The 17,262-nt window shown below is 38.6% G+C and overlaps 1 pseudogene across 1 annotated transcript; it reads right to left on the minus strand.

The window, feature by feature from the left end:
- Positions 1 to 1,697: 1,697 nt before the first annotated feature.
- Positions 1,698 to 3,745, minus strand: LOC309803162 (heat shock cognate 71 kDa protein-like; annotated as a pseudogene). Its single transcript has one exon. The product of its transcript is annotated as a heat shock cognate 71 kDa protein-like (transcript).
- Positions 3,746 to 17,262: the final 13,517 nt, after the last annotated feature.

The raw sequence follows: 17,262 nt of genomic DNA on the forward strand, positions 1-17,262 counted from the left end.
AGAACCACTCCCAGTGAAAAGATCAAGAGAATTCTCCTGAAAGAACACAGACTGAAAACAACCTCTTCAATCTAATAGGCACTGAGTTCAAAAAGGAGATAATGAAAATACTGATGGAATTAAGAAAGGCTAGGGGCAGAAATGCATATCACTGTCAAAAGGAACTAGAAACTATAAGGATCCACCAAGAAAAATTAGAAAATTCATTCGCTGAAACAAAAGCTGAGCTAAAGGCAAAGAATAACAGAATGAATAATGCAGACGAACGAATAAGTGATCTGCAAGATAGAATGGAAATCACCCAATCAGGACATCAGACAGAAAGCCTAATGAAAAAAATTGAAAGCAATAAAAGAGACCTATGGGATAATATAAAGTGTGCCAATCTATGCATAATAGGGATCCCAGAAGGAGAAGATAGAGAAAAAGGGATTGAAAATGTATTTGAAGAAATTATGGCTGAAAACTTCCCTAACCTAAAGAAGGGAACAGATATCTAGGTACAGGAAGCACCCAAACAAGATGAACCCAAACAGACCTACACCAAGACATATTATAATAAAAATGGCAAAATTAAAGAGAGGATTCTCAAGGCAGCAAGACGAAGAGTTAATTGCAGGGGAACCCCCATAAGGCTATCATCTGATTTCTCTACAGAAACGTTGCAGGCAGGGAGGGAGTGGCAAGATATATTCATAATCAACGTCCTGAAAGGGAAAAATCTGCAACCTAGGATACTCTACCCAGCAAGATTATCATTTCAAATAGGAGATAAAGAACTTCTCAGACAAGCAAAAAAGCTAAAAGAATACAGCAATACTAAACCTACCCTAAAGGAAATATTGAAAGGCCTTCTCTAAATAGAAAAGTAGAAAGAATCTATATGAAAGAGAAAATTACAATTGAAAAATAAATCACTTAAATAAGCCAGTACACACATTTAAAAAAAAAAAGAAAAATTTTCTGTGAAAGTGATGATAACCACAAGGAACAGTAAAAGGATAAACATGAAGATGTAAAAGAGGACATCTAAATCACAAAATGTGGGGAAGGAGAGGAAGGAAATGTAGATTTTTTCCCTAGAAAATGTTTGAACCTATATGACTCCAGTCTAAGGCAAGTAAATATAAGAAGGGGTTAACGCACGTGAAAAACAGGGTAACCAGAAATCAAGAAGTAGAGTCACAAAAACCAAAAAGAAGAAAATATAAGTATAATACAAAAGAAAACCATCAAAACACAAAAGGACAAATAAAATATAAAATCAACAGGAAAACAGCATTTAAAATGGCAATAAATACATGTCTGTCAATAATTACCTATGTGTCAATGGACTAAATGCTCCAATCAAAAGACACAGAGTGGCAGGTTGGATTAAAATACAAGAGCCTAAAACATGCCAACTACAAGAGACCCACTTTAGGGCAAAGGGCACACATAGATTGAAATTGAGGACATGGAAGAAGATATTTCATGCAGACGGAAATGACAAGAAAGTCAGGATCACAATATTTATATCAGACAAAATAGACTTTGAAACAAAGACTGTAAAGAAAGATAAAGAAGGACACTATAAAATGATAAAAGGACCCATACAAGAAGAGAATATTACACTTGTCAACATATATACACCCAATATAGGAGCACCCACATATATAAAACAAATACTAACAGACACAGAGGGAGAAATCCTTCAATGTTGTGTGGAACAATGCTAAACCTATGCTAGGCTGGCTTAATCAAGCTCTTCAATGGTGGGCCCAGAGGAGGCACCACCAGATGGAGGAGCTCCACTACCAGGGAAGCCCCCGGGCATTCTTCCTGGCATGCCTCCTGGCATGCCTCCTGCACTCTGGTACAGCTTGGTAATGATGGGGTTGCAGACTTTTTCCAGCTCCTTCTGCTGATGTTCAAATTCTTCCTTCTCTGCAGTCTGGTTCTTGTCAAGCCAGTTGATTATTTCATTACACTTATCAAGAATGTTCTGTTTGTCCTCATCATTAATCTTGCCTTGAAATTTCTCATCCTCAACAGTAGCTTTCATGTTGAAAGCATAGGATTCAAGAGAATTCTTCGAAGACACCTTATCCTGCTGCTTCTCATCTTCAGTTTTATACTCCTCTGCTTCCTGAACCATGTGTTCAATGTCTTCCTTGCTCAAACGGCCCTTGTCATTAGTGCTGGTAATCTTGTTCTCTTTTCCTGTGCTCTTATCCACAGCAGAGACATTGAGGATGCCATTCGCATCAATATCAAAAGTGACTTCAATCTGAGGAACACCACGGGGGGCAGGAGGTATGCCTGTGAGTTCAAACTTGCCAAGCAGGTTGTTATCCTTGGTCATGGCACGCTCACCTTCATAAACCTGAATGAGTATACTGGGCTGGTTGTCCGAGTAGGTTGTGAAGGTCTGCGTCTGCTTGGTGGGAATGGTGGTGTTGCGCTTGATGAGGACAGTCACGACTCCACCAACAGTTTCATTTCCAAGGGAAAGAGGTGTGACATCCAACAGCAGGAAGTCTTGAACATTTTCAGATTTGTCTCCAGATAAAATGGCTGCCTGGACAGCTGCACAATAAGCAACAGCCTCATCAGGTTTGATGTTCTTATTCAGTTCTTTCCCGTTGAAGAAGTCCTGTAGAAGTTTCTGAATCTTGGGGATGCAGGTTGAACCACCCACCAGGACAATATCATGGATCTGAGACTTGTCTAGCTTGGCATCCCGAAGGGCTTTCTCCACAGGGTCCAGTGTGCCATGGAACAGGTCAGCATTCAGTTCTTCAAATCAGGCATGGGTAATTGAGGTATAGAAGTCAATTCCTTCACAGAGGGAATCAATCTCAATACTGGCCTGGGTGCTGGAAGAGACAGTGTGCTTAGCATGCTCACAAGCAGTATGAAGGCAATGGACAGCCCTCTTGTTCTCACTGATGTCCTTCTTGTGCTTGTGCTTGAATTCTGCAATAAAATGGTTGACCATCCGGTTGTCAAAGTCTTCTCCACCTAAGTGGGTATCTCCAGCTGTAGATTTGACCTCAAAGATTCCATCCTTAACAGTGAGGATTGACACATCAAAAGTGCCACCAACTAAATCGAAGATCAGCACATTTCTTTCTGCTCCAACCTTTTTGTCTAAGCCATAGGCAATAGCAGCAGCAGTTGGCTCGTCGATGATTCGAAGTACATGGAGCCCAGCAATAGTTCCAGCATCTTTGGTGGCCTGACGCTGAGAATCATTAAAGTAAGCAGGTACTGTGACAACAGCATCGGTAACAGTCTTCCCAAGGTAAGCTTCTGCTATTTCCTTCACCTTTGTCAAAACCATGGATGACACCTCCTCTGGATAAAAACTTTTTGTCTCTCCCTTGTATTCTACTTGAACCTTAGGCCTGCCTGCATCATTCACCATCATGAAAGGCCAATGCTTCATATCAGACTGGACAACAGCATCATCAAATCTTCGTCCAATGAGGGGTTTGGCATCAAAAACTGTGTTGGTGTGATTCATTGCACCTTGGTTCTTTGCAGCATCACCAATCAATCATTAGATATCAGTAAAGGTGACATAGCTTGGGGTAGTTTGGTTCCCCTGATCATTGGCAATTATTTCCACCTTTCCATGCTGGAAGACACCCACACAAGAATAGGTGGTGCCAAGATCAATGCCAACTGCAGGTCCCTTAGACATGGATGCTGGAGTGCAGGCCCAGGTCCACTGGAGGAGAAAACAGCAACCTATAGAGCTGCTGCCATGTTCAATGAGATAGTAGTAGGAGACTTTAAATACCCCACTCTCATCAAAAGACAGATCTTCCAGCCAGAAAATTAATAGGGCAACAGAGATCCTAAATGATGTAATAGAACAGTTAGACTTAATTGATATTTTCAGGACATTACATCCAAAAAAGACAGAATACCCATTCTTCTCAGGTGTACATGGAACTTTCTCAAGGACTGACCACATACTAGGGCACAAAACAAGCCTCAAGAAATTTAAGACTAAAGAAGTTATCTCAAGCATCTTTTCTGATCACAACAGTATGAAACGAGAGATCAACCACAGAAGAAGAAGAAACGAGAAAAAAATTACAAGGAAACTAAACAACATGCTACTAAAAAACCAATGGGTCAACAATGAAATCAAAGAAGAAATTTAAAAATACCTTGAGACAAATGACAATGAAAACACAACTATACAAAATCTATGGGATGTAACAAAAGCCGTTCTTAGATGAAAGTTCATAGCAATACAGGTCTTCTTTAAGAAACAAGAAAAATCTCAAACAACCTAATCCATCACCTAAAAGAATTAGAAAGAAGAACAAACAAAACCTAAAGTCAGCAGAAGGAAGGAGATAATAAAGATCAGCGAGGAAATAAAATGTAGATTTAGAAAACAATACAAAAAAAAAAACCCCAAAATACACACAAAGAGCTGGTTCTTTGAAATGGTAAACAAAATTGAAATACCTCTGGGCAGGCTCACCAAGAAAGAAAGAGAGAAGATCCAAATAAACAAAATAAGAAATGAAAGATGACAAATCACAACTGTTATCACAGAAATACAAAAAAAAACCCCATAAAAATACTATGAACAATTATATGCCAACAAGTTCGACAACCTAGAAGAAATGGACAACTTTCTAGAAACATACAGTCCACCAAAACTGAATCAAAAAGAAATAGATAGCTTGAACAGACCAATCCACTAGAAGTGAAATCGAATCTGTTTTAAAAAAACCTCCCTATATAAAAAAATTCAGGGCCAGATGGTTTCACAAGTGAATTTTACCAAACATACAAGGAATAACTTGTAGTGATCCTACTCCAACTCTTCCAGAAGACTGAAGAGGAAGGAACACTCTCAAAGACATTCTATGAAGCCACCATCACCCTGATACCAAAACCAAAGACACTACTAATAAAGAAAATTACAGGCCAATATCTTTGATGAATATAGAGGCAAAAATTCTCAACAAAACATTAGCAAACCGAATCCAACAACACATAAAAAAGATCATACACAATGACCAAGTTGGATTCATACCAGTCACAAGGATGTTTCAACATATGCAAATCAATCAATGTGATACATGACATCAACAAAAGAAAAGACAAAAACACAAAATGATCTCAATAGATGTAGAAAAATAATTCAATAAAATTCAACATCCATTCATGACAAAAATACGTACAAGAGTCGGTATACAGGGAACATATTGCAACATAATAAAAGCAATTTATGACAAACCCACTACCAGTATAATAATACAGAAAAACTGAAAGCCTTCCCACTAAAATCTGGAAGAAGACAAGGATGTCCACTCTCACCAGTTCCCTTCAACACAGTATTGGAAGTCCTAGCTACAGCAATCAGACAAGAAAATGAAATAAAAGCTATTCAAATTGGTAGGAAAGAGGTAAAATTGTCACTATACACAGATGACATGATACTACTTATAGAAAGCCCTAAAGATTCTACACAAAAAACAACTAGAACTGATAAATGAATTCAGCAAGGTAGCAGGATACAAGATTAACATACAGAAATTAGTTGCATTTCTTTACACTGACAATGAAGTATCACAAAGGGAATATAAACAAACAATTCCCTTTAAAATTGCATCAAAAAAAAACTACTTAGAAATAAACCTCACTAAGAAGGTGAAAGACTTATATGCTGAGAACTACAAAACATTAACAAAGGAAACTGAGGAGGGCTTCCCTGGTGGTGCAGTGGTTGAGAATCTGCCTGCTTATGCAGGGGACACGGGTTTGAGCCCTGGTCTGGGAGGATTCCACATACCACGGAGCAGCTGGGCCCGTGAGCCACAACTACTGAGCATGCGTGTCTGGAGCCTGTTTTCTGCAACAAGAGAAGCCGCGATAGTGAGAGGCCCACGCACCACGATGAAGAGTGGCCCCCGCTTGCCACAACTAGAGAAAGCCCTCGCACAGAAATGAAGACCCAACACAGCAAAAATAAATAGATAAATTAATAAACTCCTACGCCCAATATCTTCTTTAAAAAAACAAAACAAAACAAAACAAAACAAAACAAAGGAAACTGAGGATGATTCAAATAAATGGAAAGATATCCCATACTCTTGGAATGGAAGAATTAATACTGCTAAAATGGCCATACTACCCAAAGCAATCTACAGATTTAATGCGATTCCTATCAAATTACCCATGGCATTTTTCACAGAACTAGAACAAATAATCCTAAAATTTATATGGATCCATAAAAGACCCAGAATTGCCAAAGTAATGCTGAGGAAAAAGAGCAAAGCAGGAGGCATAACCCTCCCAGACTTCAGACAATACTACAAACCTACAGACATATGGATCAATGGAACAGAATACAGTCCAGAAATAAACCTGCATACCTAGGGACAATTAATCTTCACCAAAGGAGTCAAAAATATACAATGGGGAAAAAGTCTCTTCAGCAAGCAGTGTTGGAAAAGTTGGACAGCTGCATGTAAATCAATGAAGCTAATACACACCCTCACACCATACACAAAAATAAATTCAAAGTAGCTTAAAGATTTAACTATAAGACACCATAAACCTCCTAAAAGAGAGCATAGGCAAAACATTCTCTGACATATATCATAACAATGTTTTCTTAGGTCAGTCTCTCAATGTAAAAGAAATAAGAGTAAAAAACAAATGGGACCTAATCAAACTTGCAAGCTTTTACACAGCAAGGGAAATCATAAACAAAATGAAAAGACAACCTACAGACTGGGAAAATATTTGCAAATGATGCAACAAACAAGGACTTAATTTCCAAAATATACAAACAGCTCATATAACTCAATAATAAAAAACAAACAACCCAATGAAAAATGGGCAGAAGACCTAAAGACATTTCTCCAAAGAAGATATACAGATGGCCAATAAGCACGTGAAAATATGCTCGTCATTGTTAATTAGAGAAATGCAAATCAAAAGTACAATGAGGTACCACCACACGCCAGTCAGAATGGTCATCATTAAAAAGTCTACAAGTAATAAATGTTGGAAAGGGTGTGGAGAAAAGGGAACCCTTCTACACTGCTGGAGGGAACGCAAACTGGTGCAGCCACTATGGAGAACAGTATGGAGGTTCCTCAAAAAACTAAAAATAGAGGTGCCATATGATCCAGCAATCCCACTCCTGGGCATATACCCAGACAAATCTGTAATTCGAAAAGATACATGCACTCCTATGTTCACAGCAGCACCATTTACAATAGCCAAGACATGGAAGCAACCTAAATGTCCATCGACAGAGGAATGGATAAAGAGGTGTATATATACAGTGAAATATTACTCAGCCATGAAAAAGTATAAAATAATGCCATTTGCAGCAACATGGATGGACCTAGAGATTATCATACTAAATGAAGTAAGTCAGACAAATACCAAATGATATCACGTATATGTGGAATCTAAAATACGACACAAATGAAAAGATCTACGAAACAGAAACAGACACACAGACGTAGAGAAAAGACCTGTGGTTGCCAAGGGGTTGTCGGGGTTGGGGAGGGAAGGATTGGGAGTTTGGAGTTAGCAGATGCAAACTAGTAGATATAGGATGGATGAACAACAAGTTCCTACTGTATAGCATGGGGAACTATATTAAATATCCTGTGATAAACCATAATGGAAAAGAATCTGTAAATATATAATATATATAATATATATATAACTGTGTCACATTGCTGTATGGCAGAAATTAACACAACTTGTAAATCAACGATATTTCAATAAAAGAAAAAAAAGAAAACTATAACAGACTTATAAGAATTGAAGACACAAACAGATGTAAGAATATACTGTGTTCACGGATTGGAAGAATTAATATTAAAATTTCCACACTACCCAAAGCAATCTATAGATTCAACACAATCCTTATAAAAATATCTATGACATGCTTCACAGAACTAGATCAAATAATTCTCAAATTTATATGAACACACAAAAGACCCCAAATAGCCAAAATAATTTTGAAAAGAAAAACAAAGCTGGAGGCATAATGTTTCCTGATATCAAATTACACTACCAAGCTACAGTCATCAAAACACTACAGTACTGGCACAAAAATGGACAAATAGATCAATGTAACAGAGTCAAGATTCCAGAAATGAACCAACAAATTATATATGTCAAAGGAGGCAAGAATATATGATGGGGAAAAGACGGTCTCTTCAATAAATGGTGCTGGGAAAACTAGAAAGCTACCTACAAAAGAATCAAACTGGACAAGTCTCCCTTAACATGCACAAAAATAAATTCAAAATGAATTAAAGACTTAGATGTAAGAACTGAAACCATAAATTTTCTAGAAGAAACCATAGGTGGTACACTCTTTGCCATCAGTCTTAGTAATATTTGTTTGGATATATCTCCTATGGCAAGAGAAGCAACAACAAAAATAAACAAATGGAACTACATTAAACCAAAAAGCTTTTGCGTAGGGAAGGATGTTATCAACAAAACGAAAATGCCATCTACTGAAAGGGAGAATACATTTGTAAACTGTATATCTGATAAAGGGTTAATACCCCAAATATACCAGGAACTCATAAAACTCAATAGTAAAAGAACAAAGCACCCAGTTAAAAAATGAGCAGAGGATCTGAAGAGACAACTTTCCAAAGACATCCAGCGGATCAACAGGCACATGGAAAGATGCTCAACATCACTAATCATCGGGGAAATGCAAATCAAAACAACAATCAGACATCATGTCACAGTTTCCAGAATACTGTATTATCAAAAAGACAACAAATAACAAATGTAGACAACAATGTGGAGATAAGGTAACCATTGTGCACTGTGTGTGAAAAGTAAATTGGTGTATCCACTAAGGATAAAAGTATGGCTATTTCTCAAAAGAATTAAAAACAGGTCTACCATATGTTCCAGCAATTCCACTTCTGTGTATTTATCTGAAGAAAAAGAAAACACTAATTAGAAAATATATAAGCACCCCTATATTCACTGCAGCATTATTTATTATAGCCAGGATATAGAAGCAACCTAAGTATCCATCAATTAATGGATAAAGAAGAAGTGATGTCTGTGTGTCTATGTATACACACACACACACACACACACACACACAATGGAATATTACTCAGCCAAAGAAAAGAATGACACCTTGCCATTTGAGAGAACATGAATAGACATAGAAGATATTATGCTAAGTCAGACTGAGAAAGACAAATACTGTATGATTTCAATTATTTGAGTAACCTAAAAAACAAAACAAATGAGCATGTAACAAAACAGAAACAGTTTTGAAAATACAGAGAAAAACAGGTGGTTGCCAGAGGAGAGGGGAGTGCGAGGAGGAAAAAATAGATGAGGGAGATTAAGAGGTACTAACTTCCAGATGCAAAATAAAGCTGTCTCAGGTATGAGATGGTATACAATTTGGGAAATATAGTCAATAACTAAGTAATATGTTTGTATGGTGACATATCATAAACACACTTTACTGTGTTGATAATTTTTAAATGTACAGAAATATCAAATTACTATGCTGGACAACTGGAACTACCAGTATTGTAGGTCAATTATAGTTCAAGAACAAACAAATAAAATCACAGAAAAAAAAAGATTTTAGGTTACCAGAGGCAGGGTGTGGGTGGAGGGGGAACTGGATGAAAGTAGTCAAAAGGTACAAACTTCCAGTTATAAGATAATAAGTACTAGGGATTTAATGTACAACATGATAAGCATAATTAACACTGCTTTATGTTATATGAAAGTTGTTAAGAGAGTATATCCTAAGAGTTATAACATTTTTTTGCTATTTCTTTAAGTGTTTACCTATATGAGATGATGAATTTTCACTAAACTGATTGTGATAAACACTTCAGGTGATAATCATTTCATGATGTATGTAAGTCAAATCATTATGCTGTACACCTGAAACATACAGTACGGTATGTCAATTATATCTCAATAAAACTTAAAGCAAAAGATGAATAACACCTTAATAAACCTAACTTAGAAAAAAAAACGTTATACCAAGATTAAGTGAATCCTACACCAAGACTCCAATGTTTTGGTTGTTAGGAAATATATTAACATAACTACTCAGCTTACAAATTTATGATAGGCATGTGATCAACTTGATAGATGCAAAGAAAGTAGCATGGTAGAATTCTACAGGTAATAATTTAAAAAATAAAGAAGATATTAATACATATGTACTGAAAGAAATAACACATACCCCAACACTAGTTCACCTATAGAGAAATAACAGATTAATTTCCTCTAATTGTCAGAAAGATCACTAGGAGATATGAATACCTAACTTACTTAACACTTTGATGAATTAGTCAAAAAATTACCTTTGGAAAAGAAGGATTAAAATCATCTCGATTTGCAGAGCATATGGATATATATTTAGTAAGCCCAAAGAATCAATGGATTATTGTTTCAGAAAATAAGACAATAAAATATCAAAAAGACTATAACATAAGCATATAGTACACAGTTCATTTAGACACATTCCAAGCAGTAACAAGGCATATTAAAAGGGAAGCTACAATTTTAAAAGTATAAAATAAAATAAAAATAAATCTAACAACACATGAAAAGCCAATATGAATAAAATTATCATGAACTCCTTATAAAGATAATATAGATTTGAAGAAAAGGAAAATCAAACTATTTCCTTCAATATAATAATAAATCTTATATAGATTGGACGAGGGGAAGATGGTGGAAGAGTAAGACGTGGAGATCACCTTCCTCCCCACAGATACACCAGAAATACAGCTACACGTGGAACAACTCCTACAGAACACCTACTGAATGCTGGCAGAAGACCTCAGACCTCCCAAAAGGCAAGAAACTCCCCACGTACCTGGGTAGGGCAAAAGAAAAAAGAATAAACAGAGACAAAAGGATAGGGACGGGACCTGCACCACTGGGAGGGAGCCGTAAAGGAGGAAAGGTTTCCATACACTAGGAAGCCCCTTTGCGGGCGCAGACTGCGGGTGGCGGAGGGGGAAAGCTTCGGAGCCACGGGGATGAGAGCACAGCAACAGGGGTGCGGAGGGCAAAGCGGAGAGATTCCCGCACAGAGGATCGGTGCCGACCAGGCACTCACCAGCCCGAGAGGCTTGTCTGCTCACCCGCTGGGATGGGTAGGGCTGGGAGTTGAGGCTCGGGCTTCGGTCGGAGTGCAGGGAGAGGACTGGCGGTGTGAACACAGCCTGAAGGGGCTAGTGCACCACGGCTAGCCGGGAGGGAGTCCGGGAAAAAGTCTGGACCTGCCGAAGAGGCAAGAGACTTTTTCTTCCCTCTTTGTTTCGTGGTGCGCGAGGAGAGGGGATTAAGAGCGCTGCTTAAAGGAGATCCAGAGACGGGCGTGAGCCGTGGCTAAAAGCGCGGACCCCAGAGACGGGCATAAGACACTAAAGCTGCTGCTGCCGCCACCAAGAAGCCTGTGTGCGAGCACAGGTCACTTTCCATACCACCCCTCCCGGGAGCCAGTGTAGCCCGCCACTGCCAGGGTCCCGGGATCCAGGGACAACTTCCCTGGGAGAACGCACGGCGCGCCTCAGGCTGGTGCAATGTCACACCAGCCTCTACCGCCGCAGGCTCGCCCCACATGCCGTACCCCTCCCTACCCCGGCCTGAGTGAGCCAGAGTCCCCGAAGCAGCTGCTCCTTTAACCTCGTCCTGTCTGAGCGAAGAACAGACGCCCTCCGGCGACCTATATGCAGAGGCGGCGCCAAATCCAAAGCTGAGCCCCGGGAGCTGTGAGAACAAAGAAGAGAAAGGGAAATCTCTCCCAGCAGCCTCAGAAGCAGTGGATTAAAGCTCCACAATCAACTTGATGTACCCTGCATATGTGGAATACATGAATAGACAACGAATCATCCCAAATTGAGGAGCCGTGTGGATGAAAGGCTCTTGGTGCTGCAGCCAGGAGTCAGTGCTGTGCCTCTGAGGTGGGAGAGCCAACTTCAGGACACTGGTCCACAAGAGACCTCACAGCTCCATGTAATATCAAACAGCGAAAATCTCCCAGAGATCTCCATCTCAACACCAACACCCAACTTCACTCAACGAACAGCAAGCTACAGTGCTGGACACCCTATGCCAAACAATCGGCAAGACAGGAACACAACACCACCCAGTAGCAGAGAGGCTGCCTAAAATCATAATAAGGCCACAGACACCCCAAAACACACCAGAAGACGTGGACCTGCCCACCAGAAAGACAAGATCCAGCCTCATCCACTAGAACACAGGCACTAGTCCCCTCCACCAGGAAGCCTACACAACCCACTGAACCAACCTTAGCCACTGGGGACAGACACCAAAAACAACGGGAAATACGAACCTGCAGCCTGCAAAAAGGAGACCCCAAACACAGTAAGATAAGCAAAATGAGAAGACAGAAAAAAACACAGCAGATGAAGGAGCAAGATAAAAACCCACCAGACCTAACAAATGAAGAGGAAATAGGCAGTCTACCGGAAAAAGAATTCAGAATAATGAGAGTAAAGATGATCCAAAATCTTGGAAATAGAACAGAGAAAATGCAAGAAACATTTAACAAGGAACTAGAAGAACTAAAGAGGAAACAAGCAATGATGAACAACACAATAAATGCAATTAAAAATACTCTAGAAGGGATCAATAGCAGAATAACTGAGGCAGAAGAACAGATAAGTGACCTGGAAGATAAAATAGTGGAAATAACTACTGCAGAGCAGAATAAAGAAAAAAGAATGAAAAGAACTAAGGACAGTCTCAGAGACTTCTGGGACAACATTAAACGCAATAACATTCGAACTATAGGGGTCCCAGAAGAAGAAGAGAAAAAGAAAGGGACTGAGAAAATATTTGAAGAGATTAGAGTTGAAAACTTCCCTAATATGGGAAAGGAAAGAGTTAATCAAGTCCGGGAAGCACAGAGAATCCCATACAGGATAAATCCAAGGAGACACATGCCAAGACACATATGAATCAAACTGTCAAAAATTAAATACAAAGAAAACATTAAAAGCAGCAAGGGAAAAACAACAAATAACACACAAGGGAATCCCCATAAGGTTAACAGCTGATCTTTCAGCAGAAAATCTGCAAGCCAGAAGGGACTGGCAGGACATATTTAAAGTAATGAAGGAGAAAAACCTACAACCAAGATTACCCTACCCAGCAAGGATCTCATTCAGATTTGACAGAGAAATTAAAACCTTTGCAGACAAGCAAAAGCTGAGAGAGTTCAGCACCACCAAACCAGCTTTACAACAAATGCTAAAGGAACTTCTCTAGGCAAGAAACACAACAGAAGGAAAAGACCTACAATAATGAACCCAAAACAATTAAGAAAATGGGAATAGGAACATACATATTGATAATTACCTTAAATGTAAATGGACTAAATGCTCCCACCAAAAGACACAGATTGGCTGAATGGATACAAAAACAAGACCCATATATATGCTGTCTACAAGAGACCCACTTCAGACCTAGAGATACATACAGACTGAAAGGGGATGGAAAAAGATATTCCATACAAGTGGAAACCAAAAGAAAGCTGGAGTAGCAATTCTCATATCAGACAAAATAGACTTTAAAATAAAGACTATTAGAAGAGACAAAGAAGGACACTACATAATGATCAAGGGATCGATCCAGGAAGAAGATATAACAATTGTAAGTATTTATTCACCCAACATAGGAGCACCTCAATACATAAGGCAAATACTAACAGCCATAAAAGGGGAAATCGACAGTAACACAATCATAGTAGGGGACTTTAACACCCCACTTTCACCAATGGACAGATCATCCAAAATGAAAATAAATAAGGAAACACAAGCTTTAAATGATACATTAAAAAAGATGGACTTAATTTATATTTATAGGACATTCTATCCAAAAACAACAGAATACACATTTTTCTCAAGTGCTCATGGAACATTCTCCAGGATAGATCATATCTTGGGTCACAAATCAAGCCTTGGTAAATTTAAGAAAATTGAAATTGTATCAAGTATCTTTTCCAACCACAACGCTATGAGACTAGATATCAATTACAGGAAAAGATCTGTAAAAAATACAAACACATGGAGGCTAAACAACACACTACTTAATAACCAACAGATCACTGAAGAAATCAAACAGGAAATCAAAATATACCTAGAAACAAATGACAATGGAGACACGACGACCCAAAACCTATGGGATGCCGCAAAAGCAGTTCTAAGAGGGAAGTTTATAGCAATACAATCCTACCTTAAGAAACAGGAAACATCTTGAATAAACAACCTAACCTTGCACCTAAAGCAATTAGAGAAAGAAGAACAAAAAACCCCAAAGTTAGCAGGAGGAAAGAAATCATACAGATCAGATCAGAAGTAAATGAAAAAGAAATGAAGGAAACAATAGCAAAGATCAATAAAACTAAAAGCTGGTTCTTTAAGAACCATTAACCATAAACCATTAACCAGATTCATCAAGAAAAAAAGGGAGAAGACTCAAATCAATAGAATTAGAAATGAAAACGGAGAAGTAACAACTGACACTGCAGAAATACAAAGGATCATGAGTGATTACTACAAGCAACTCTATGCCAATAAAATGGACAACCTGGAAGAAATGGACAAATTCTTAGAAATGTACAACCTGCCAAGACTGAATCAGGAAGAAATAGAAAATATGAACAGACCAATCACAAGCACTGAAATTGAAACAGTGATTAAAAACCTTCCAAGAAACAAAAGCCCAGGACCAGATGTCTTCACAGGCAAATTCTATCAAACATTTAGAGAAGGGGTAACACCTATCCTTCTCAAACTCTTCCAAAATAAGCAGAGGGAGGAGCACTCCCAAACTCATTCTACGAGGCCACCATCACCTTGATACCAAAACCAGACAAGGATGTCACAAAGAAAGAAAACTACAGGCCAATATCACTGATGAACATAGATGCAAAAAATCGTCAACAAAATACTAGCAAACAGAAATCAACAGCACATTAGAAGGATCATACACCATGATCAAGTGGGGTTTATTCCAGGAATGCAAGGATTCTTCAATATATGCAAATCAATCAATGTGATACACCATATTAACAAATTGAAGGAGAAAAACCATATGATCCTCTCAATAGATGCAGAGAAAGATTTCGACAAAATTCAACACCCATTTATGATAAAAACCCTCCAGAAAGTAGGCATAGAGGAAACTTACCTCAACACAATAAAGGCCATAGATGACAAACCCACAGCCAACATCATCCTCAATGGTAAAAAACTGAAAGCATTTCCACTAAGATCAGGAACAAGACAAGGTTGCCCATTCTCACCACCCTTATTCAACATAATTTTGGAAGTTTTAGCCACAGCATTCAGAGAAGAAAAGGAAATAAAAGGAATCCAAATTTGAAAAGATGAAGGAAAGCTGTCACTGTTTGCAGATGACATGATACTATACATAGAGAATCATAAAGATGTTACCAGAAAACTACTAGAGCTAATCAATGAATTTGGTAAAGTAGCAGGATACAAAATTAATGCACAGAAATCTCTTGTATTCCTATACACTAATGATAAAAAATCTGAAAGTGAAATCAAGAAAACACTCCCATTTACCACTGCAACAAGAAGAATAAAATATCTAGGAATAAACCTACCTAAGTAGACAAAAGACCTGTAGGCGGAAAATTATAAGACACTGATGAAAGAAATTAAGGATGATACAAATAAATGGAGAGATATACCATGTTCTTAGATCGGTAGAATCAACATTGTAAAAATGACTATACTGGGCCTCCCTGGTGGCGCAGTGGTTGAGAGTCCGCCTGCCGATGCAGGGGATACGGGTTCGTGCCCCGGTCTGGGAGGATCCCATATGCCGCGGAGCGGCTGGGCCCGTGAGCCATGGCCGCTGGGCCTGTGCGTCCGGAGCCTGTGCTCCGCAACGGGAGAGGCCACAACAGTGAGAGGCCCGCGTACCGCAAAAAAAAAAAAAAAAAAAAAAAAAAAAAAAAAAAAGACTATACTACCCAAAGCAATCTACAGATTCAATGCAATCCCTATCAAATTACCACTGGCATTTTTCACAGAACTAGAACAAAAAATTTCACAATTTGTATGGAAACACAAAAGACCCCGAATAGCCAAAGCAATCTTGAGAAAGAAAAACGGAGCTGGAGGAATCAGGCTCCCTGACTTCAGACTATACTACAAAGCTACAGTAATCAAGACAGTATGGTACTGGCACAAAAACAGAAAGATAGATCAATGCAACAGGATAGAAAGCCCAGAGATAAACCCATGCACATATGGTCACCTTATCTTTGATAAAGGAGGCAGGAATGTACAGTGGAGAAAGGACAGCCTCTTCAATAAGTGGTGCTGGGACAACTGGACAGGTACATGTAAAAGTATGAGATTAGATTACTCCCTAACACCATACACAAAAACAAGCTCAAAATGGATTAAAGACCTAAATGTAAGGTCAGAAACTATCAAACTCTTAGAGGAAAACATAGGCAGAACACTCTATGACATACATCACAGCAAGATCCTTTTTGACCCACCTCCTAGAGAAATGGAAATAAAAACAAAAATAAACAAATGGGACCTAATGAAACTTCAAAGCTTTTGCACAGCAAAGGAAACCATAAACAAGATGAAAAGACAACCCTCAGAATGGAGAAAATATTTGCAAATGAAGCAACTGACAAAGGATTAATCTCCAAAATTTATAAGCAGCTCATGCAGCTCAATAACAAAAAGACAAACAAACCAATCCAAAAATGGGCAGAAGACCTAAATAGACATTTCTCCAAAGAAGATATATAGACTGCCAACAAACTTATGAAAGAATGCTCAACATCATTAATTAGAGAAATGCAAATCAAAACTACAATGAGATATCATCTCACACCGGTCAGAATGGCCATCATCAAAACATCTAGAAACAATAAATGCTGGAGAGGGTGTGGAGAAAAGGGAACCCTCTTGCACTGCTGGTGGGAATGTGAATTGGTACAGCCACTATGGAGAACAGTATGGAGGTTCCTTAAAAAACTACAAATAGAACTACCATATGACCCAGAAATCCCACTACTGGGCATATACCCTGAGAAAACCATAATTCAAAAACAGTCATGTACCAAAATGTTCATTGCAGCTCTATTTAAAATATCCCAGAGATGGAAACAACCTAAGTGTCCATCATCGGATGAATGGATAAAGAAGACGTGGCACATATATACAATGG

The sequence above is a fragment of the Mesoplodon mirus genome (genome assembly GCF_964341445.2).
Source record: "Mesoplodon mirus genome assembly, chromosome: 4".
Taxonomy (NCBI): Eukaryota; Metazoa; Chordata; class Mammalia; order Artiodactyla; family Ziphiidae; genus Mesoplodon; species Mesoplodon mirus.